The sequence below is a fragment of the Saccopteryx bilineata genome, chromosome 1, assembly GCF_036850765.1.
Source record: "Saccopteryx bilineata isolate mSacBil1 chromosome 1, mSacBil1_pri_phased_curated, whole genome shotgun sequence".
In the NCBI taxonomy this organism is placed as follows: domain Eukaryota; kingdom Metazoa; phylum Chordata; class Mammalia; order Chiroptera; family Emballonuridae; genus Saccopteryx; species Saccopteryx bilineata.
The window spans coordinates 269,883,632-269,907,568 of NC_089490.1; the positions used below are offsets into that span (position 1 = coordinate 269,883,632).

General features: G+C 36.3%; 1 protein-coding gene and 1 non-coding gene across 16 annotated transcripts in view; one reads left to right on the plus strand and one right to left on the minus strand.

Annotated features, from left to right (window-relative positions):
- Window positions 1–23,937, plus strand: part of PDE4D (phosphodiesterase 4D) — a 1,576,413-nt gene that overhangs the window by 1,252,720 nt on the left and 299,756 nt on the right. The gene's annotated exons all lie outside the window — the stretch shown is intronic.
- Window positions 9,497–9,572, minus strand: TRNAG-GCC (transfer RNA glycine (anticodon GCC)). Its single transcript has one exon. It is a non-coding gene; the product is annotated as a tRNA-Gly (tRNA).

A 23,937-nucleotide genomic window follows, 5' to 3' on the forward strand; every position in this document is an offset into this window, starting at 1 on the left:
TGACAATTTTATTTCCTTTTTTGTGTCCAAAAATTTGTCAACCCTTAAAACAGAGGTGCTCACATTTTTTAACTCCATGTAGACTACAGCAGGTCATCTGGTGATAATTTTTAGAGGAGGAAAGAAAATTGCAGATGTGTTAGAAGTTTAGAAAACGAATATTTATTTTTACTGTCTGATTTGGTTGCTTATTTTCTCATCCTTTTTGCAAGCAGGTTGGTAGTTGACAGTCTTTGCCATTGTCTTTAGCACAATTGTGTTAGAGAAATGAATAATGCTGTATGTTTTAATCATATGGCCAACTTGAATTTAACTATATGGCTAAATATACTATATCAAATTGCTTAATATTCAAGTATCTTCTATGTTTTATTTTGTTAATGAAGTTTTCTGGCAACTATGGTCTTTTATTTGTTTATTTTTTTAGGAATTTTAGTGTTAATTTCAATTTATTCTAATATTTTATTTTACTCTTTTCCCTTTTGATATCCTTGTACTCATATGGCCCATAAGGAATCTTTTTCCAATAAAGTAACTTTTGTGTCTAAAATATCAACAGAATACTTTTTTTTTCCAACAGAATACTTTTATAGCTATTTCAAAGTTTAATCTTATTTTATCTTAGTGATTGTAAATAACTATGATTGCCTCTTTGAAATGAAAGTAATCTTGCTTCAGGGGAGGGGAATAAAAGCAATAGAGGGGGGCGGGGGGAATAAAAGCAGTGGTTGAGGGCAGGTGGTTGGGGATAAGATGGAAGTAGAAGCAGACAGGCAAGATATTATGTATTTATTTCATGAGCAGGCAAACGCACGTATAAATACTCAAATTATTTGCATAAGGAATTCAGCACATGCTTATGTGGTTATTGTACTAGTATTTTATAGTGGACTGGAATCAAGAATTGTTCCTTCAATAGTATTTCTGTGAGTTTTAATTAATTATAGATGTAGATTTTGTCTCTTATAATTCCTTATAAAAGAGTACACACAATAACTTCTTCCTTGAGTTTATTTAAAGAAAATTTGCATCTACAAATAAATTTGTGTGCTTCTTTTATGCCAAACAATAAATACAGAGAAATACTTAGAATTCTTATATTAATTACCATGTAATATAACTCTCTAAGGTAAATGGGTAATTAAAATTTATAAAATAAATGAATTTTATTCATTTGTGATTTCTATCTTACCTATGTGAAAAAAGGATCTAATACTTGAATAAATCGTATTTAACCCATCTGTCTCCTTTTTTACCTAAACTGCCAGGAGACATTTCTTAATTCAGGGTTTAACGGCAATAATGAGTTCACTTAAGGACACTAGTAACATTGACATCCTCTACTCTTCTGAGATTGTCATAGTCCATTTTTATCTACAACTATTCTGTTTTATTATTCCATATTGTGTAAGCTATTTTCATAAATAAGTAGGGCCAAAATTTATCGATTTGTGAAAGTGTCTATTGTTACATTTAATTTTAAATATTTTGTGTAGTGTGGGGGTCCGAATTTTTTTTATGTAAGAAATAAATGTTTCTATGCCAATGAGTCTTAGATTTAACTGTATGATATAGAAACCTGTCCTGTTATTAATTGTACATGTGACTTAATAATAATATAATAGATTGAGCATATCATTGCTAACACTAAATCATTTAGCTTGCAGTTGTAATTGCTGTAATCACATTTTTACCATTTTATTATCTCTTTTATCATTCAGATGCTATATATACATTATTTATATTTATATATTGTATCATCTATAGAGAGCATAGATTAGGAATACAGGGGAAATACATGTATGTGTATGAACCCATATATATACACATATACTTAGTCAATTAAAAATATAAAAGTAGCCCTTTCTCTCCCTGTGCCTCTGCACACACAGGCCCGAGAGAGCTCAAGGGACAATGACTTCTTACCACCTTTTTCTGTTCTAGTTTGTCAACCGCCCATCCCTCAATCTTCATTCTTCTTTAAATGCCAAAGTCAGTTTCATCTTCTTAACAGTTGATTTCTCATGAGACCTGCTCATTTACCATTTATCCATTTTTCCAATGATTTAATTTCATTCTAGACCTCAGAATACTTTGGGGCCTATCTTTTGGCTTACCATCTTAATTCTTCTTATGTAAATCTACACATTTTCTGTTCCATTGACCCACTTTCTCCAAAACTGCCTATTTCTCCTCGAATGCCTCCAGGCTAGATGCTGCCTTTGGAAATTTGCTAATGGCTTCTGCAAGAATTCAATGCCTCAGGTTACTACTTTTTTTTTTTTTTTTACTTTTTCCTATCTGCTTCTCTCTAACCAATATCAGGAAAATCAGTCCACACTAACTGGTTCACAGCCCTGATTAAATTCTTATGAGATATTTACATTTTTAAAAAGAATTTTATGACAAAGTTCTAATGATATTATATACCCTTCCTCTTAATTCATCTTCTTAAAAGACAGGCCTTTCTTAGAGTTGAAATTTTATTAATTTCAAAAAAATGAAATAAAAATCTTGATATTAATCTGTTTTCTTGTGATATATTTGTCACAACTTTAGAGTATTATAGAATAAGGTTATGTATTAAATTACTTATATTTATTTAACCAGTATTAAGTACCTACTATATACCCAGGATCTAGTAGAATATGATTGTTATTTATTCTTTAGCATTCCTTAAAGAATCTGCATGTGTGAAATAGTGAAAAATTTAATATATGTATTTTCTTACGCTCATAAAGTTAATAAAATTAGCAAACTTACTGATTTGGGACATTGTTTGCCTTTCTGGTTCAGTTGTGTCAGTAACAATACTCTACCTTTAAATTCTAAATGAGAAAACAATGAGGGAGTTACATTTCTAAAAATATTTAAATTTTTCATGTCTTAAATTCAGATTTAGTCAGCAATTATATATTGTAATAATACTGTACTATTATAGCATTTTATCATTTACAGACATATCCCATGGATACTTCTCATTAATCTAATTGACATGTAATTTAAATAAAAAGAAAACATTATCCTTCCAAATATAACTATGAACAGAATTTTGGTCAAGAAAACTGGATTTTGTTCTTTGCTGCTGTCAGACCGTAATGATTTGCCATCTACTTGTAACAAACATTTAAGATTGTTCATCATGTGATCTGGGGAGGGTAAGAGATGCTGCTATCTAAAATATGACTTTGGGTTTTTATAAAGCAAATCTTGAAACATTATTAAATATAAAAATTTTACTTACGTTTATCAATGCAGAAAAAAACTCAGGGATGGAGGTAGGGGAGACTTTCTTCTCGTTGTACTTTTCTATTGTATAATTTTTCACCAAGCAAGTATTATACATGAAAGTTTAACTATATTAAAACTATAACTACCATGTGCATTAGCAAACTCATCTTTATATGTGTAGGTACTTATATATCTGGTGAACACCATTTTTCTCAGTGTCCAAAATATGGTCAATAAGCTTTACATTACGGAGCAAATATAATTTTCTGAACAACATTGCTGCTCAGATTTTAAAAACTGCTTGGCTTTTTTATCCTAATAACTCTTTCTAAGGTTGTAAAATTCAGAGTGACTGACAGTTCTTATTTTGGCTTCATGATCTCTGTGAAAAGCATTGATTAGGCCAAAACCAGTAGTTTTATAACTGAGAACAAAAAAAGGCTTCTGGCTTTCATTTGATTATCTTTTATGAATGAGCACTCTGAAAAGAATTTTACATACAGTAGTTTTTTTTAGTTTTACGACAATGTTGAAGGAGTTGTTAATCAACATTTAAAGATGAGATAAATGAAATCATTAAGAGATGAAATAAGTTGCACAAGACCATTTTACTACCACAGAAGACTGGGATTAGAACCCAAGTCTGTCTGCGATCTTTATTTCAGCATGTTGCCTTCCTCTCCTGTCTACAAAATTGTGATTTTTTTTTAAATTACTGTAAAATTATTTATCTTGTGGCTTTATCTAAATGCATTAAAATATTTGGTTAGAGATTGGGCAACTGAAGTTGTCGTTTTAGAGGTATAATCACCTATAAAGTAAGACTTGTAGTGTTAGCCCCTGGGCCAGTGTGTTCTGTATTGGTAGCAAATAAGGTCATCTGTTTCGTTGTAGAGAAATAAAGAGCAAAAGGTCAGCACCTCCCAGTTTTGAATAGATCATCTTTCCAATTATGTTAGCTAGTTTAACTTTGTTCTCTACCAGCTCTATAAAGCTTTGTATTAGGTTTCATGGTGTTTTAAGTCAGCTTTGAAAAATATTCTGTCCAATACTTTTTATCTTAGAAACTTTTATAAAGGGGGAAACTAATGAAATTTGCATGCTTTCTGCCTGTCCAATATACATTGTGACTCTCTTAGGTAAGTGGCTGTTTTCAAGGTTGGTTCCGAGTTTTTACCATGTGATAATTTTTTTATTCTATTACCTAAGTGTATCACAGCTGTTACATAATAGACCTAGTGATACATAGTATTTAAGATACCTTGAGAATTGTTTAAAACATTACTGGGTAAGCAAATAATGTTGTCAGATAGTTATACTCTTTAAAGTGGTAAATTATGAGATTTCCTTGAAAAGTCCTTTGGCAACCCTACTTCCAACCTGCATTGTGTCCTTGGAAAAGCTACCTAGTCCCTCTATAGCTAGGTTACTCACCTGTAAAATACCTGTAAAATAAGGGAGATAACCTAGATCAGTGAATTTCAAACATGTTTTTTCAATGGAGTACATTTTACAAATGAAATGCTAGATTTAAAAGTATATGTATATTGCCTGACCAGGCGGTGGCGCAGTGGATAGAGCATCGGACTGGGATGCAGAGGACCCAGGTTCGAGACCCTGAGGTCACCAGCTTGAGTGTGGGCTCATCTGGTTTGAGCAAAAGCCCACCAACTTGAACTCAAGGTCGCTGGCTCCAGCAAGGGGTTACTCAGTCTGCTGAAGGCCCGTGGTCAAGGCACATATGAGAAAGCAATCAATGAACAACTAAGGTGTTGCAATGCGCAGTGAAAAACTAATGATTGATGCTTCTCATCTCTCTCCGTTCCTGTCTGTCTGTTCCTGTCTATCCCTCTCTCTTTTTTTGTATTTTTCTGAAGCTGGAAACGGGGAGAGACAGTCAGACAGACGCCCGCATGCGCCCGACCGGGATCCACCCGGCACGCCCACCAGGGGCGACGCTCTGCCCACCAGGTGTCGATGCTCTGCCCCTCCGGGGCGTCGCTCTGCCGCGACCAGAGCCACTCTAGCGCCTGGGGCAGAGGCCAAGGAGCCATCCCCAGTGCCCGGGCCATCTTTGCTCCAATGGAGCCTTGGCTGTGGGAGGGGAAGAGAGAGACAGAGAGGAAGGAGGGGTAGGGGTGGAGAAGCAAATGGGTGCTTCTCCTATGTGCCCTGGCCAGGAATCGAACCCGGGTCCCCCGCACGCCAGGCCGATGCTCTACCGCTGAGCCAACTGGCCAGGGCTCCAAGATTCTTTATAGTTAGTTGTACGTCAGTGGTAGTCACCTGGTCCCTACTGCCCACTAGTGGGTGTTCCAGCTTTCATGGTGGGCAGTAGTGGAGTAACCAAAGTATAAATAAAAAGGTAGATTTAACTATAGTAAGTTGTTTTATAAAGATTTATTCTGCCAAACTTAGCGAAAATCCAACATAAAGTACTTGGTAAGTAATTATTATTATATGCTTTAACTTGCTGTAACTCTGCTTTATAAATTTTATAAAGTAAAGTTACTTCCCTACTTTATAAATCACCATTACTGTGGAAGTGGTGGCTGGTTAGAAAATTTTACTACTAACAGAGATACAAAAGTGGGCAGTAGGTGTAAAAAGGTTGACTACCCCTGGTCTATGTTCTGTAGCACTACCCTATCACTGGGGAGTCATTTGTGTTTTCTGCATCCGTATGTGGACTGGGATAAATTTGCTACTAATTAAACTTCCTGGGAAATTCAAATAGCAATAGTCCAAATGCTTCTACTTTGAAAGACTTTAAAGGTATGGGGCAATTCTCATTTCTGAGAAATCACAGAAGAGTTATAATAGTTAAGATCCGTTTATTTTTTAAAAGATACATTAATTTCATTTATTATCTTATTTTTTACAAACCTGTTTTGTACTTGTTTTGGACGGGAAAATCTTCACTCAATAAATACTGTATGGCCTGACCTGTGGTGGCACAGTGGATAAAGCGTCAACCTAGAAATGCTGAGGTCGCCGGTTCGAAACCCTGGGCTTGCCTGGTCAAGGCACATATGGGAGTTGATGCTTCCAGCTCCTCCCCCTTCTCTCTCTCTATCTCTCTCCTCTCTCTGTCTCTCCCTCTCCTCTCTAAAATGAATTTAAAAAAATTAAAAGTAAATAAAAATATAAATAAATAAATAAATAAATAAATACTGTATGTATAGTGGACATGTCAGGAATTTAGTATGGTGGGTGGTAAAGAAACATTGATTTGGTATTGTAGTCTTCAGAAGAATGGTGCTTCCTTTAGTTTGGGTATTTCAAAATAGGGTTCTCAACCTGTCTTTTCTATCATGTCAATGGTGAATGAAGTTTATAGGTCAGATTGCCCCTTCAAAATTCCTTGGTGGTGGTATACTATATAGGCTACACAATTAATAAAACAGTCTGTTACGTATGCAGCAACCCATAGTCCTACCTGTAACTTCCCCACTGATCTGGGACACACCGTGGTTTTGGGCCCATCATTAAAAACTTGCCTTTCAGCAGAGGTAAAGGAATAGCTCGCTTATTAGTCCCTTTATCAGTCATTCCAATCATATAGTGAATTTTGTTAAATCCGAAAGAATGAGGGCATGAATAATCATGGGTATAGGAATGGTTAGTCATAGGTCCATCCAACTGTCTCTAGCAAGATTGAGAAAAGTAGATTCTGAGATGAAACAAAAGAAGAAAAATGTTAATGAGGGCTTCAAGGAGATTTTCCTTAGGGAGAGATGCCTGGGAGATCTGTGTGGGTATTCTGAGTAATAATTATTACTAAATATAGAATTTTTAAAGCCTGGACAAAGGTGATAAGGATGAGACCTGGGGGCTCCTAACTAGGTTGATGAGGAATAGAGGCACTGAGAAAGAGCAGTCTTAATTTGAAAACAGCATAGATTTTCTTAGGAGCCCTTCCAGAGATTATCCAGTTTCTTGAGAAATAAAGCAGAGCTTGAAGCTATATTAGAAAATGGATAGTAGAAGTAACCAACCCTGTTGAGGGATCAGGGCTTATAGGAAGGGCTGGGGACCACAGGGGCACAGAGACAGTGAGTCCCAGTGAGGTGCTATTAAGTGTAACCCTGTAAAAGATACTAAAGGGAGGCTGTGCCTGTGAATGTGTCAGTTCTGAAAATGCCTTGCTGTAGGGTCAAGTTGGCGTAAACTAAAAAGTACTTCAAAAGAGTAGAGAATAGGCCCTGGCCGTTTGGCTGAGTGGTAGAGCGTCAGCCTGGCATGCAGGAGTCCTGGGTTTGATTCCTGGTCGGGGCACACAGGAGATGCTCCCATCTGCTTCTCCACCCCTCCCCCTCTCCTTCCTCTCTGTCTCTCTCTTCCCCTCCTGCAGCCAAGGCTCCATTGAAGCAAAGTTGGCCCGGGCGCTGAGGATGGCTTTGTGACCTCTGCCTCAGGCACTAGAATGGCTCTGGTTGCAACAGGGTGACACCCTAGATGGGCAGAGCATCGCCCCCTGGTGGGCATGCCGGGTGGATCCTGGTCGGGCACATATGGGAGTCTGACTGCCTCCCCATTTCCAACTTCAGAAAAATACAAAAAAAAAAAAAAAGAGTATAGAATAGAGAAAATCTCAGAACCTATAGATGTAGTTTCTTAGCATGACAGTGGAAATATAATGTACGTACATTTGTTATCCACAAATGTACCTACTAGGTGCATCCTGGGTGATGGGTGAGGATGTGAATTGGGGAAGCCTAAGGTAAACTGATCTTCAGAATAAAAGTAAAAAAAAATAAGGAAAAGGTTGTGGGGAAGAGCTGAAGAAGTGTGGCTAGAACAATTAGAGGGAAGATCAGAGGGGTGGTCAATATGGAAGAACTCCAGCCCATTTTGAATCATCTAGTGTCCCACTATGTTTAATCACATTGCCCCCTTCTGGGCAAAGGCTGCCGTTAATGAACTTGAATGTAGAAGCCAGCCCCCACCCCATCTCAGCCCTAAGAACTTATGCCAGAGGCTTAAGGGAGTCAACTGCAAGTCCTTCCATTTCTCTCCACTACATACACATGAGGAAGAACAAAAAATTAGAAAAGTAGAAACTTGGTGTAGAATTTATGCACACCAGCATTGCAGCTCCCAAAACTTCCTTATAGGAGTGGTCTGGATTCTTTATAACTCACCAGTTGAAGCATTCTGTTTATATCTCATACTAATCTCCCATGCTTAAATTTTAACCCATTTCATTCTCGTTATCAGTCTATGTAGGGATAGTGAATCAGTAGAGGAGCAGGTTCTCCTGTATGATATTTGAAAGCTCTTAGTAAGTGACTTCATGGTCTTTCCTTTCTTTTTTCCCTAGTGCAAAATACTCATTTGAATTGTAAAGTAGATGGCACCGGTGTGACTTGTTGAAAGAAATGTTTCTTAAAACATAGTTTCAGTATGTAACCGTTTTCAGGCTTCACACGGTAGAATATTCCCATTGTATCTCATTTTCCTTCCTATTTAAAATACATCCAAGATGAGAAGTTCAACCCCTTTAAATTTATATGCATGAAATATTCACATATATGTGAAATACAGAAAATAATTTTATCATCTCTGACTTTATTCCTTTGCAGTGTGGCACAGATTTTTTTCTTTGTTTCAAGGAATTTATATGGTGGGTACTGTATTAGTTAGTATAAATTATTGCAATATGTATCAACTTTTTTTTTCTTTGTGAGAGGAGGGGAGGCAAAGAGAGACTCCCACATGTGCCTGAATGGGATCCACCTGGCATTCCCACTAGGAGACGATGCTCTTCCCCAGCTGGGGACCCTTGCTCCAATGCCAAGGAGCCATTTTAGCACCTGAGGCAGAGGCCATGGAGCCAACCTCAGTGCTCTGGGGCCAACTCACTCTAATTGAGCCATGGCTGCAGGAGGGGCGGAGATGAGAGAGAGAGAGGGAGAGAGAGAGAAAAGCAAGAGGTGGAGGAGTGGAAAAGCAGATGAGTGCTTCTTTTTTTTTTTTTTGTATTTTTCTGAAGTTGGAAATGGGGAAGCAGTCAGACAGACTCCCGCATGCACCCGACTGGGATCCACCTGGCATACCCACCAGGAGACGATGCTCTGCCCATCTGGGGCGTTGCTCTGTTGAAACCAGAGCCATTCTAGCACCTGAGGCAGAGGCCATGGAGCCATCCTCAGCGCCCGGGCCAACTTTGCTCCAATGGAGCCTCGGCTGTGAGAGGGGAAGAGAGAGACAGAGAAGAAGGAGAGGGGGAGGGGTGGAGAAGCAGATGGGCACTTCTCCTGTGTGCCCTGGCCGGGAATCGAACCCGGGACTCCTGCACGGCAGGCTGACGCTCTACCACTGAGCCAACCGGCCAGGGCAGATGAGTGCTTCTATATGCCCTGACCAGGAATCAAAACCAGGACATCCACATGCCGGGCCAACGTTCTACCACTGAGCCAACTGGCCAGGGCCATATTCACTTTTAATCAGTGGCATTCTAGTCATCGCCATAATGTTTCCAATGATACAACAACTCTATCAAAGAACATCAATAACTGATTGGCGACTAGACTACCTGCTAGCTAGGACAGCAACGCCTGAGTGTATAGTGATAGGCTGAAGAGTAACCATAGGAATGATGATGGCTATAGTATTTTGAGCATCTATTGTTTGTTACAGATTGGATTTGGTACTTTACACAATTTAGCTCATTTTATCCTCAAAACAACTATATGAGGCAAAACTGAAATCACACAGCTTATAAATCATGGAGCTGAAGAAAACAATGTGATCTAAATCCCACATTTATTATTTCTGGTGTTCTTGCTTTATCTGCTTTTCTCTACTATCTGAACTGCTAGGGCCACACATGATTCTGCCTCGTGGTATATCAAAAAGTAGATTGCTACTTATATTTTTCCTTTGTATTCTAGATTGTTCAGGTTTTTCCTTCTAACTTTGTGCACCTCAAGAACATGTTTACTTTTTGTTTGTGTCTGCCTTCTTCCTCAAGAACTACATAGAGGTTTTTGACCATGGGCCATATTGATGTATCAAGAAATAGCAAATGGGTTTTTTTTTTTGTTTTTTGTTTTTGCAAATGGGTTTTGACAGAGCTCCATTCCTTAGGATCGAGCTAGTTCCTGACATATTCAGTGTATTGATGCTACACTGTCCCCGTCAAATTATAAACTGCACTGTCTTTTTCCTCTCGGGCATTTGGTCAGTGAATAGAACCATAAAAATCTTTGAAATGAAAGGGACCACAGAGAATAACCTATAATCTAATTCTCTCCACCCTTGACCCCATTTTAGAAGTGGAAATAGTTTTGGTAGCCTTTAAGATTTCTAGTCTAGTTAAGTAGGGTCAAGAAAAATTGTTAGAAACAATGCCAATGCCTGACCAGGCCATGGCACAGTGGATAGAGCGTCAGACTGGGTTGCGGAAGACCCAGGTTCGAGACCCTGAGGTCACCAGCTTGAGTGCGGGCTCATCTGGTTTGAGCAAAGCTCACCAGCTTGGACCCAAGGTCGCTGGCTTGAGCAAGGGGTTACTCGGTCTGCTGAAGGCCCGCAGTCAAGGCACATATGAGAAAGCAATCAATGAACAACTAAGGTGTCGCAACAAAAAACTGATGATTGATGCTTCTCATCTCTCTCTGTTTCTATCTGTCCCTATCTATCCCTCCCTCTGACTCTGTCTCTGTAAAAAAAAAACCCAAAAAAACATACACACACACACACAAAACACACCAATGCTTATATGATAAAAGAAATTATGTGGAGAAATTATTTTGTAAAAAATCAAAAAAGTTTGAGGTCAAATAGAGAGCTAAAGGTGGGTCTGTCGGGCAAAAAGCATGAAAGCAATTTTCTTACAATGTATAATTCTTAAACTTAATGTCTATGCAGTTCACTAATACCACAATAATTGTCATTTCTTTTTGAAAATTCTCAGAAAGTTGAATTGGAGGATTAGACAAAGAAGTGTGGAGGATGAGACTTTAGCAATTTCCTGAAGGAAATTCAAGGTGTTGTTTTGACCAAAGTCCTCCCCCAGACAACTGAACTCTGATCATTAAACTTTAGGAGGTCACATAGTGAATTAAGTAGCTAAAATTCATGTCCTAAGATTCTAATTTTGCTCCTTTCTGTTCTTCCAATATAGTCTTCAACAGAAATTTAAAAATAAAAAGGTGATTGATATTTCCTGAGTGTTTACTCAGTGGCAGGCCCCTGGCTGTGCACTTGACAAGAATTATTGCCTTAGGTCCTCATCAGAAAGCTTGCCAGGCACCCACTATTATTGTTCCTCATTATGCAGGGAAGGGAAGAAGGCATACTGAAGTAAACTAACTTGCCTAAGGTTGAATGGCAATTAAGATCATTTTATGTATTCAGTTTCTTTTAAAAATTATAAAATGCTACATTTAGCTAGGATATATATGTTAATATGGGAATTGAGTTAATAAATCTTATTCTTAGCACCATGACTAACTCCTTGTGAGTGCCCAGGAAGTGTTAGCTTATATTATGCATTTTTTCAAGTTTATGTATTAGTGGGACTTTTTAAATAATCAAGAACTATAAATGTGAACATCAATTCAGTCTTTAATGCCTTCTTTTCCATAAAGCAGTCTTCTTGGGCACATCTCAGAACAGAGCATTTGTACAAAGCTAGATATTCTGGATAAATCTTATTAACACTGATTCAAAGAGGACATACTTCTGTTCAGGTGAGTCAAAAAAGTAAACTACATAGAGAAAGTGGCAGAATAAAAAGCAGTCAAATCAAAGCTAAAATGCTTCTTATTTACTTAATTAAAAAGTGATCAGGCCTGACCGGCGATGGCGCAGTGGATAGAGTGTTGGACTGGGATGTGGAGGACCCAGGTTCAAGACCCCAAGGTCGCCAGCGTGAGCGCGAGCTCATCTGGTTTGAGCAAAGCTCACCAGCTTGGATGGTTCCAGCAAGGGGTTACTCAGTCTGCTGAAGGCCCACTGTCAAGGCACATATGAGAAAGCAATGAACAACTAAGGTGTCACAATGAAAAACTGATGATTGATGCTTCTCATTTCTCTCTGTTCCTGTCTGTCTGTCCCTATCTATCCCTCTTTCTGACTCTCTCTCTGTCTCTGTAAAAAAAAAAAAAAAAAAAAAAAAAAAAAAAGTGATCAAAATCTTCTAGACTCCTAGGCAGGGGTTTATTCTGAAAGGAAGTGCCTGAGGCTTGGGCGTTATCCCTGGGTGCACCTGTATAAAGACTTTCTCCACTGTAACCTTCCTACTTGGGGCTGCCTGGTGTTCAATTTTGCTGTAATCTCACTGCCAGACCTTCCCTACCCCTCTACCTCCCCTGCTCCTCTAGTCCTGACGTGCATTCTTGGTTATGTAATTCACAGATTGTTATCTCCAGTCTGAGTCTCATCCTCCCTACCAGAATGGGTAAGACTCCTGTTTAGTGTGCCCTGCCATGCTAGGCAAAAAAAAAAAAAAAGAAAGAAAGAAAGAAGAGATCTAGTTATATTTGTTCCTTTGGCCTGGAATATTGCTTCAGGACTAGCTGAACTCTACATTTCAGCACAGTGGCTTTGAAATGTAGAGAATGTAGAATGCAGGAATTTATCAACAACAGACAATTAGCATTCCATAGTCTCTTGTATCTACTTATTTTATTGTGAGTAGTTAACCAATTAAAATTTTTTTAAAGCATTGATTTGTTATAATTAACAACTACACAGTGGGTTAATAGGTATGTTTGAAGGTGGAGTTAAGCACATTGGGGAAGAAAAAATTAGACCACTAAAGATTCTTTCAGCCTCTTGCTTGAAAAAATAGTCACAATTGTTTATCTGAGTCCTGTTGTAAAAATTGAGTCTAATTGTATATGAATCAGTAAGTTTTTCTGTGGTAATTAAAAAACACAAAAAAGCAAACCTGCTATTAGCAAATGTGCCTTTATGAAGGTGTTGTTATCATTAGGAAGTTATTTTACATACATAGGCATCAAATTATATGCTTTCCTGGAAATACACATGAGATTTCTCTGTAATTCTAAGGGATTTTTTGTTTGTTTGTTTGTTTTGGCAGAGAGAGAGAGAGAGTCAGAGAGGGACAGATAGGGACAGACAGACAGGAAGGGAGGGAGATGAGAAAGATCAATTCTTTGTTGCAGTTCCTTAGTTGTTCATTGACTGCTTTCTCATATGTGCCTTGAGTGGGGGGCTACAGCAGACTGAGTGACCCCTTGCTCGAGCCAGCAATCTTTGGGCTCAAGCTGGTGAGCCTTGCTCAAACCAGATGAGCCCACGCTCAAGCTGGTGACCTCGGGGTTTCAAACCTGGGTCCTCCACATCCCAGTCTGATGCTCTATCCACTGCGTCACCGCCTGGTCAGGCTAAGGGATTTCTCATATAAATAACAAAAGAATTAGACTAGGTTTATCTTTGTAGCCCTGTGCCCAGCAAAGTGCCTGTCCCATCATCTGCACTTCACATCTCTCTGTTGTATGGAGAACAGTGAGTTCTACATTATAAAGAGTTACAATTGCTTTTTATTTTTAATTTTCTTCTAAGAGATGGTTCTCTGCTAGGGATTTTACTGGCTAAATTGTGGAGACAGAATTTACAATCTATGACAAGGAGTTGTAACATATCTGAGAGGATTTTTCCCTGGTTCCTGCGGCTTTCACTCTAACTTGACCATCTTGGCTGGTAATTCTGGTCTCAACACTCCTCCCCATGCCTTCATGTGTCTCCCATGCTAGAATCGACAGTTCCCAGTCTTCTTCAACATCTTCTTGCCTAAGTGACTCATCTCGGTATCATTAGCTTGTAATGAATGGTGCATTCAGAAATGCTAATGTGTGTGCACATGATGGTCACCCAGCTAACAAAGTTGACCTTCTGATTCTATCAATGAGGTGATTATTGTTATGTGCTGTGAGAGACCTGTTGGAGGTAAGTACTAAGACCACCATTTCAAGCTCACTCCAGCTTCATCGTGAGCATTTTGAAGCCCAACATAGCTGTCACATCTGATAAATTTCACAGCTGGGACACTGAATCTGAGAGTCAAGTTTGACCTAAAGCCCTAATAAATTGAGTTGACCTCTGATCTCCAAAGTCCAGGATAGCATTCCTCTTTGTATTATGAACTTTCTCCATTATTAAGTTAGCTTTTAGCTTTATCACACTGAAGACTTAAGTATTTTGAAATGCTAAGAAATTAAGGTCTAACCCTTAATAATACAGGATATGGTTTTAGTGTTTCTCAAAAATATTTTCTAGCCACTTGACCATTTAATCTGATCCTGTGAATTAAAATATATAATGCATAAGCAAGAGTTATTTTTTTTCTGTAGCTTCTCTATTAGTTACAAAAAGATGTATTTTTCATTGCTTCACATAACAATGTTTATTATAGCAGTTCTGACCCAGGTATCCTGCTGGCTGTTAGATAAAGTGATGAAATATATCCTCACTGTCATAAAATGTCCAATCAAGTGACTTTCTAAAATATTTCTGCAGGACAGGGGAGTTCTAGTTTTACCTACTACTATATCCCTGGGATATTTTTTAACTTTAATGGTAAGAAAGTACATTTATATATTTTTTAAGTGGTTTTTTTTTTTCAGTTGCTTTCAGAAATCCTGTGGTGAACAGAATAATTTAAAAACCTCACTACTTGAATTTAGGGTGGGATAACATGAAATAAATCTGGAATATTGGATTATTTTTAGACCAAAATATTTTTCCTGGCTAGAGAGAGATTTTCATTCTAAATAGTTTATTTAGTCACTTCCTAATAAGGCTTTGTCGGCCACGTTAAATATTTAAATTTATTTTACTTAAAACAAATTTTAAAAACAATAGACTTCTTTATTTAAATGAATCTAGCTTTTAATTTTTTAAACATAGAATATATTAATTAGGAAATTTTTATGTATTTATAGGGAAGGAATATCAGAAATATACATGGAAAGAAATGAATTTTAAAGAAAAATTACTCAAAATGAATATTTGACTTGATTTAACTTCTTGCTAAAATATCTATCTTTATAGATGATCTTCAGGATACTTTTATTTTTATAGATTCTAGTTAAATTTTGAAAATGTTTGAGGGCTCTGTTCCACTAATAAGAGAAACATTCTCTTTCCACAAATAACTGCTACTAGTATTTTGCCAGCTCTCTGAATAAACTCATTTTACTACTACCATGGTTGAGTACAGTCATATTCCTTTATTTTATTAATACTGTAAAAGTGTTAATACTCTGTGCATGAATATCTGTGTGGGTAAAAATGAATGATATATCTAAAGTGATATTAACACTTAGTAATGTAAATTATAAGATTATATGGAGGGGTTGGTGTGTGTCTCTTACATTTTTGGGTTGATATTGGTTAATAAAATTATAGAGGATTCGGGTGCACAATTCTATAGTACATTATCGGTATATTGCCCTGTGTGTTCACCACCTCAAGGCCAGGCTCTCTCCGTCACCATCTATCCCCCCACCCTCTCCTGCTCTGCCACCCCCTTTCTGCTTCCATCTCTGTGTCTTCTTTGGAGAAATGTCTATTTAGTTCTGCCCATTTTTTAATTGGATTGTTTGTTTTCTTGCTAGTGAGTTGTATGAATTTTTAAATATATTTTGGATGTTAACTCCATATCATTTTATTTTGTTTTCTTTTGTTTTTGCTATGCAGAAGCTTTTCAGTATAATGTAGTTTTGTTTCTTTTATTTTTTGTTGTCAAATTTAAAATATCATTATCAAAACTTATATCAGAGAGCTTATCACCTTTATTTTCTGCTAGGAGTTTATGATTTCAGGTCACACAGTCAAGTTTTTAATCCACTTTGAGGTCATTTTTTGTGTGTGGTGTAAGATAGCTTCATTCTTTTGCATTGGGCTGTTCAGTTTTCCCAACGTCATTTATTGAACAGACTGTCCTTTCCTCCTTTCCCCATTGAATATTCTTGGATCCTTTGTGGCAAATTACGTGACCCTATATGCATGGATTTATTTTAAGGTTCTCTATTCTGTTGCATTACTCTATGTGTCTGTTTTTGTGACAGTACCATGTTGCGTTAGTTACTCCTGCTTTGTAATATAATTTGAAGTCAGGGAACGTGATGCCTCCAGCTTTGGTTTTTTCTCAAGATTGCTTTGGTTATTTGGGGGGTTTGGTGGTCCCATAGAAATTTTAGGATTGTTTGTTCTATTTCTTTGAAAAATGTCATTGAAATTTTGATAAGGATTGCATTGAATCTGTAGATTGCTTTGGGAAATATGGACATTTTAGTAATATCGATTCTTTCAATCCATGAACACAATATATCTTTCCATTTATCATTGTCTTCTTCAGTTTCTTTCATTAATGCCTTGTAGTTTTCAATATACAGGTCTTTCACCTACTTAATTAAATTTATTGGTAGTTTTTCATACTTTTTGGTACAGTTGTAAATGGGGTTGTTTTCTTTATTTCTCTTTCGGATAATTTGTTCTTAGTTTATAGAAATGCAACAGATTTTTGTATTTTGCAACTGCTTGCATCTTTTTTGTTTATTAGTTCTAACAGTTCTTTGATGAAGTGTTGAGAATTGTCTATATATAATATAATATCAACAGCAAGTAGTTTTACTTATTTCTTTACAATTTGGATGTCTCTCTTGCACTTTATTTTTGGTCTTCCAATACTGTGTTCAATGAAAGTGGCCATAGTCGGCATCCTTCTCTTCTTTCTGATCTTAGAAGAAAGGCATTATGCATAACCATTAACTATAATTACATTACTCTAAGTAAGGCTGTTTTATCAAATAGGGATCTAATAGAAGCTTTTTTTTTTCTAATAGAAGCTTTTGAAAGAAATGCTGAAGACAAGATTTTATGCAGAGAAGCAGAAGAATGTGGCATTCATGTGCCATTGTAGTTTAGTGTAAAGGATTTGCCCTTAAGGATTACAACTGTTATATAAGGGGAGGATGAAACACTGGAAAACTTTTTTGTCAACAAAATGTCAAATTATTAGACTACATGAACCATATAATTACATGATTCCCAATCACACATCTGAACTACTGGCATTTTTGTGCAATTATTACATCTCTAGTTCTATAATCCTAGCTCTGAACTCAGTCTGACTTTAGAACCTACCTCATTTAACATACCTTGCTTTTTCAGTACGCATGTGAGTAACTCCATAAGCAATGTTAGCTAGTAGTCAGAACAACTATTAAGATTTTGCTTATAAACTTGATAAACTTTATTTGTAAGATTTAAAGTAAATTTTAAATTAATTTCTCACTTGAATCTTCCTTTTCTCCCACCTTTACACCTCTGGTCATTTCTTCTTAAGTAATTAGTTTTTTGTTTTTTTTTTTGTCTCATCAAAATTTTTTTATTGTATAATTGACATATAACAGTAAATTAGTTTAAGGTGTAATACAATGGAATATATATAATTATATCATATATATATATATGATATGACCACCACAGGAATTCTTGTTAACGTCTATCATCACACATAATTATTAATATTTTTTTCTTGTGATGGGAACTTTTAAGATCTATTCTTTTAGCAACTTTTTTAAATATACAATACAGTATTTTTTTTTAATAAATTTTTATTAATGGTAATGGGATGACATTAATAAATCAGGGTACATATATTCAAAGAAAAGAAAACATGTCTAGGTTATTTTGTCATCAAATTATGTTGCAAACCCCTCGCCCAAAGTCAGATTGTCCTCCGTCACCCTCTATCTAGTTCTCTGTGCCCCTCCCCCTCCCCCTAACTCTCTCCCTCCCTCCCTCCCATGTCCTCCCCCCCCCCACCCTTGGTAACCACCACACTCTTGTCCATGTCTCTTAGTCTCATTTTTATGTTCCACCAATGTATGGAATCATGTAGTTCTTGTTTTTTTCTGATTTACTTATTTCACTCCTTATAATGTTATCAAGATCCCACCATTTTGCTGTAAATGATCTGATGTCATCATTTCTTATGGCTGAGTAGTATTCCATAGTGTACATGTGCCACATCTTCTTTATCCAGTCTTCTATTGAAGGGCTTTTTGGTTGTTTCCATGTCTTGGCCACTATGAACAGTGCTGCAATGAACATGGGGCTACATGTGTCTTCACGTATCAATGTTTCTGAGGTTTGGGGTATATACCCAGTAGAGGGATTGCTGAGTCATAAGATAGTTCTATTTGCAGTTTTTTGAGGAACCACCATACTTTCCTCCATAATGGTTGTACTACTTTACAGTCCCACCAACAGTGAATGAGGGTTCCTTTTTCTCCACAGCCTCTCCAACATTTGCTATTACCCGTCTTGTTGATAATAGCTAATCTAACAGGAGTGAGGTGGTATCTCATTGTAGTTTTGATTTGCATTTCTCTAATAACTAATGAAGCTGAGCATCTTTTCATATATCTGTTGGCCATTTGTATCTCTTCCTGGGAGAAGTGTCTGTTCATGTCCTCTTCCCATTTTTTTATTGGATTGCTTGTTTGTTTGTTGTTGAGTTTTATGAGTTCTTTGTAAATTTTGGATATTAGGCCCTTATCTGAGCTGTCGTTTGAAAATATCAGTTCCCATATAGTTGGCTGTCTGTTTATTTTGATATCAGTTTCTCTTGCTGAGCAAAAACTTTTAATTCTGATGTAGTCCCATTCATTTATCTTTGCCTTCACTTCTCTTGCCATTGGAGTCAAGTTCATAAAATGTTCTTTAAAACCCAGGTCCATGATTTTAGTACCTATGTCTTCTTCTATGTACTTTATTGTTTCAGGTCTTATATTTAGGTCTTTGATCCATTTTGAATTAATTTTAGTACACGGGGACAGGCTGTAGTCGAGTTTCATTCTTTTGCATGTGGCTTTCCAGTTTTCCCAACACCATTTGTTGAAGAGGCTTTCTTTTCTCCATTGTGTGTTGTTGGCCCCTTTATCAAAGATTATTTGACCATATATATGTGGTTTTATTTCTGGGCTTTCTATTCTGTTCCATTGGTCTGAGTGTCTATTTTTCTGCCAATACCATGCTGTTTTGATTATCGTGGCCCTATAATATAGTTTAAAGTCAGGTATTGTAATGCCCCCAGCTTCATTCTTTTTCCTTAGGATTGTTTTGGCTATTCGGGGTTTTTTATAGTTCCATATAAATCTGATGATTTTTTGTTCCATTTCTTTAAAAAATCTCATAGGGATTTTGATGGGAATTGCATTAAATTTGTATATTGCTTTGGGTAATATGGCCATTTTGATTATATTTATTCTTCCTATCCAAGAACAAGGAATATTTTTCCATCTCATTGTATCTTTTTCGATTTCCCTTAACAATGCTTTGTAATTTTCATTATATAGGTCCTTTACGTTCTTTGTTATGTTTATTCCTAGGTATTTTATTTTTTTTGTTGCAATCGTGAAGGGGATTATTTTTTTGAGTTCGTTTTCTAATATTTCATTGTTGGCATATAGAAAGGCTATGGACTTTTGTATGTTAATTTTGTATCCTGCGACCTTACTGTATTGGCTTATTGTTTCTAATAATCTTTTTGTGGAGTCCTTCGGGTTTTCGATGTATAGGGTCATATCATCAGCAAAAAGTGATAGCTTTACTTCTTCTTTTCCGATATGGATGCCTTTTATTTCTTTGTCTTGTCTGATTGCTCTGGCCAGAACTTCTAGCACCACGTTGAATAAGAGTGGAGAGAGTGGACAACCCTGTCTTGTTCCTGATTTAAGGTAGAAAGTCCTCAGTTTTATGCCGTTTAATAGGATGTTGGCTGATGGTTTATCATATATGGCCTTTATCATGTTGAGATATTTTCCTTCTATACCCATTTTGTTGAGAGTCTTAAACATAAAATTGTGTTGTATTTTATCAAAAGCCTTTTCTGCATCTATAGATAAGATCATGTGGTTTTTGTTCTTTGTTTTGTTGATATGGTGTATTACGTTCACCGTTTTGCGTATGTTGAACCATCCTTGAGATTCTGGGATGAATCCCACTTGATCATGATGTATTATTTTTTTAATATGTTGTTGTATTCGGTTTGCCAGTATTTTGTTTAGTATTTTAGCATCTGTATTCATTAGAGATATTGGTCTGTAGTTTTCTTTCTTTGTGCCATCCTTGCCAGGTTTTGGTATGAGGGTTATGTTGGCCTCATAAAATGTGTTTGGAAGTATTGCTTCTTCTTCAATTTTTTGGAAGACTTTGAGTAGAATAGGAACCAAGTCTTCTTTGAATGTTTGATAGAATTCACTAGTATAACCGTCTGGGCCTGGACTTTTATTTTTGGGGAGATTTTAATAGTTTTTTCTATTTCCTCCCTGCTGATTGGTCTGTTTAGGCTTTCTGCTTCTTCATGACTCAGTCTAGGAAGGTTGTATTGTTCTAGGAATTTATCCATTTCTTCTAGATTGTTGTATTTGGTGGCATATAATTTTTCATAGTATTCTACAATAATTCTTTGTATATCTATGATGTCTGTGGTGATCTCCCCTCTTTCATTTTGGATTTTATTTCTTTGAGTCCTGTGTCTTTTTTCCTTGGTGAGTCTTGCCAAGGGTTTGTCAATTTTGTTGATCTTTTCAAAGAACCAGCTCCTTGTTTTATTGATTTTTTCTATAGTTTTTCTGTTCTCTATTTCATTTATTTCTGCTCTGATTTTTATTATCTCCTTTCTTCAGCTGGTTTTGGGTTGTCTTTGTTCTTCTTTTTCTAGTTCCTTAAGGTGTGAAGTTAAGTGGTTTACTTCGGCTCTCTCTTGTTTGTTCATATAGGCCTGAAGCGATATGAACTTTCCTCTTATTACTGCTTTTGCTGCATCCCAGAGATTCTGATATGTCGTATTTTCATTTTCATTTGTCTGTATATATCTTTTTATCTCTGCGCTTATTTCTTCTTTGACCCATTCATTTTTTAGAAGTATGTTGTTTAGTTTCCACATTTTTGTGGGTTTTTCCCCCTCTTTTTTGCAGTTGAATTCTAGTTTCAAGGCTTTATGATCAGAAAATATGCTTGGTAAAATTTCAATTTTTCTAAATTTGCTGATATTGTCTTTGTGGCCCAACATATGGTCAATTCTTGAGAATGTTCCATGTACACTAGAGAAAAATGTATACTCTGTCGCTTTGGGATGAAGTGTCCTGTAGATGTCTATCATATCCAGGTGTTCTAGTATTTCGTTTAAGGCCACTATATCTTTATTGATTCTCTGTTTGGATGACCGATCTAGAGCCGTCAGCGGTGTATTGAGGTCTCCAAGTATGATTGTATTTTTGTTAGTTTTTGTTTTAAGGTCAATAAGTAGCTGTCTTATATATTTTGGTGCTCCTTGGTTTGGTGCATATATATTAAGGATTGATATGTCTTCTTGATTCAACTTCCCCTTAATCATTATGAAATGACCATTTTTGTCTCTGAGTACTTTTTCTGTCTTGTAGTCAGCATTATTAGATATGAGTATTGCTACGCCTGCTTTTTTTGGGGTGTTGTTTGCTTGGAGTATTGTTTTCCAGACTTTCACTTTGAATTTGTTTTTATCCTTGTTGCTTAGATGTGTTTCTTGTAGGCAGCATATAGTTGGATTTTCTTTTTTAATCCATTCTGCTACTCTGTGTCTTTTTATTGGTAAGTTTAATCCATTTACATTTAGTGTAATTATTGACACTTGTGGGTTCCCTACTGCCATTTTATAAATTGCTTTCTGTTAGTTTTGTATCTAGTTTGATTCTTCTCTTTTGTTTTTCTATCATTTGTTTTTGTTTGTTTGTGTTCCATACTTCTTTCCTCTGTTGCTACCTTTTTTAAGTCAAGTGTTTTTGTGGTGGTTTTTTTAAGGGTGGTTACCATTAAGTAATGAAAAGGGTACCTACCATATTCATTGGACTACCCTATCTTATAAGTATTTCTGCACTTCATCATTCTTTGCTACTGTTAATCTCCATCCTCTCCCCCCTTTTTTTCCTTTGTTGTCACAGTTTAAGTTTGGTTTTATTGTGTTCTTGGTGGAGCTGTTACTTGTGGTGTTGTTTTCTTTTGTTCTTTGAATCTGGTTGGAAAACCCCCTTTAGTATTTCCTGGAGTGGGGCCTTTCTGTTGATAAGTTCTCTCATCTTTTCTGTATCTGTGAATGTTTTTATATCTCCTTCATACTTGAAGGATAGCTTTGATGGGTATAGTATTCTTGGCTGAAAGTTCCTCTCTTTCAGGGCTTTAAATATTGGGGTCCACTCTCTTCTAGCTTGTAGAGTTTCTGCTGAGAAATCTGATGATAATCTAATAGGCCTTCCTTTATATGTTGTACTCTTCTTTTCCCTGGCTGCCTTGAGAATTTTTTCTTTGTCATTGGTTTGTGTCATCTTTATTATGATGTGCCTTGGAGTGGGTTTGTTGGGGTTAAGAAAACTTGGTGTTCTGTTTGCTTCTTGAATTTGAGGCTTTAGTTCCTTCCACAGGCTTGAGAAGTTCTCGTCTATTATTTGTTTGAGTATATTCTCCATTCCATTTTCTTTCTCTTCTCCCTCTGATATACCTATTATTCTTATGTTATTCTTTCTGATGGAGTCAGACAATTCCTGTAGGGCTTTCTCGTTTTTTATTATTTTTGAGTCTCTTTCTTCTTCTCTCTGTTGTGCCTCAAGTTGCTTGTCTTCTATTTCACTAATCCTATCTTCAATCTGGGCTGTTCTGTTAGCGAAGCTTGTTACCTCGTTTTTCAGCTCGTGAATTGAGTTTTTCATTTCTGTTTGATTTGTTTTTATAGTTTCAATTTCCTTGGTAATATATTCTTTGTGTTCATTGAGTTGTTTTCTGATCTCCCTATATTGCCTTTCAGTGTTTTCTTGTATATCTCTGAGTATTTTTAAGATTTCTATTTTAAATTCTCTGTCATTTAGCTCCAAGGCTTCCAATATGTTAAGTCTTTTCTCCATAGATTTTTCCACATCTATTTGTGTTACCTCTCTTTCTTTTGTATCCATAATATTCGATTTCCTCTTTCTTATCGGCATCTAAGGGTGGTCTTATTGATAGCACTAATTAGAATTAATAAAGAGTAAAAAGTAAAAAAAAAAAAAGGGTAAAACACCCCACAATAAAAAACAGTAATAATTTATTATTTCCCCCTTTTTTTCTCTCTTTTCTTTCCCTCCTCTCCCCTCCTCAGGGAAATATCGTGCCTATAATGGAGGGCCTGATTTGGGGTGAAGAGTTCAAGGGGCAAAAAAAAAGGGAGTAGGGACCTACTAAATGCAAAAAAAAAAAAAAAAAAAAAAAAAAAGGAAGAAAATCTTAGACAAGCATAAGATGATTTGCTTGTAAGTGATGGTCAACTAAGAGATATAATGAGAGGGATAAGAGGGAACCAGAGAAAAGGACCAAAAAAGAATAATAAAGAAGAAAAAATAAAAATAATAAGTAAAAATCTGTTGTATTAAGTGGAGCGAAGACTAAATACAATGGAGACCTTGGGTTGGGAGGACCCAAAATGCCACAAAATAAACAAACAAGAAAAAAAATAAAAACAAAAGCAAAAAAGAGAAATAAAGCCAAAAAAAAAGCCTTGAGTCCCAAATTAACTAATTTGTTCATGATTGAGGATTATATGGGAGGAAAGTAAAATGAGAAAAGAAAAAACGAATAGAAAGGAAAAAATAAGAAAAAGAGAAAAATGAAGGAAGAAATAAAATAGGAAGAGAAAAAAACAAAATAAAGCAA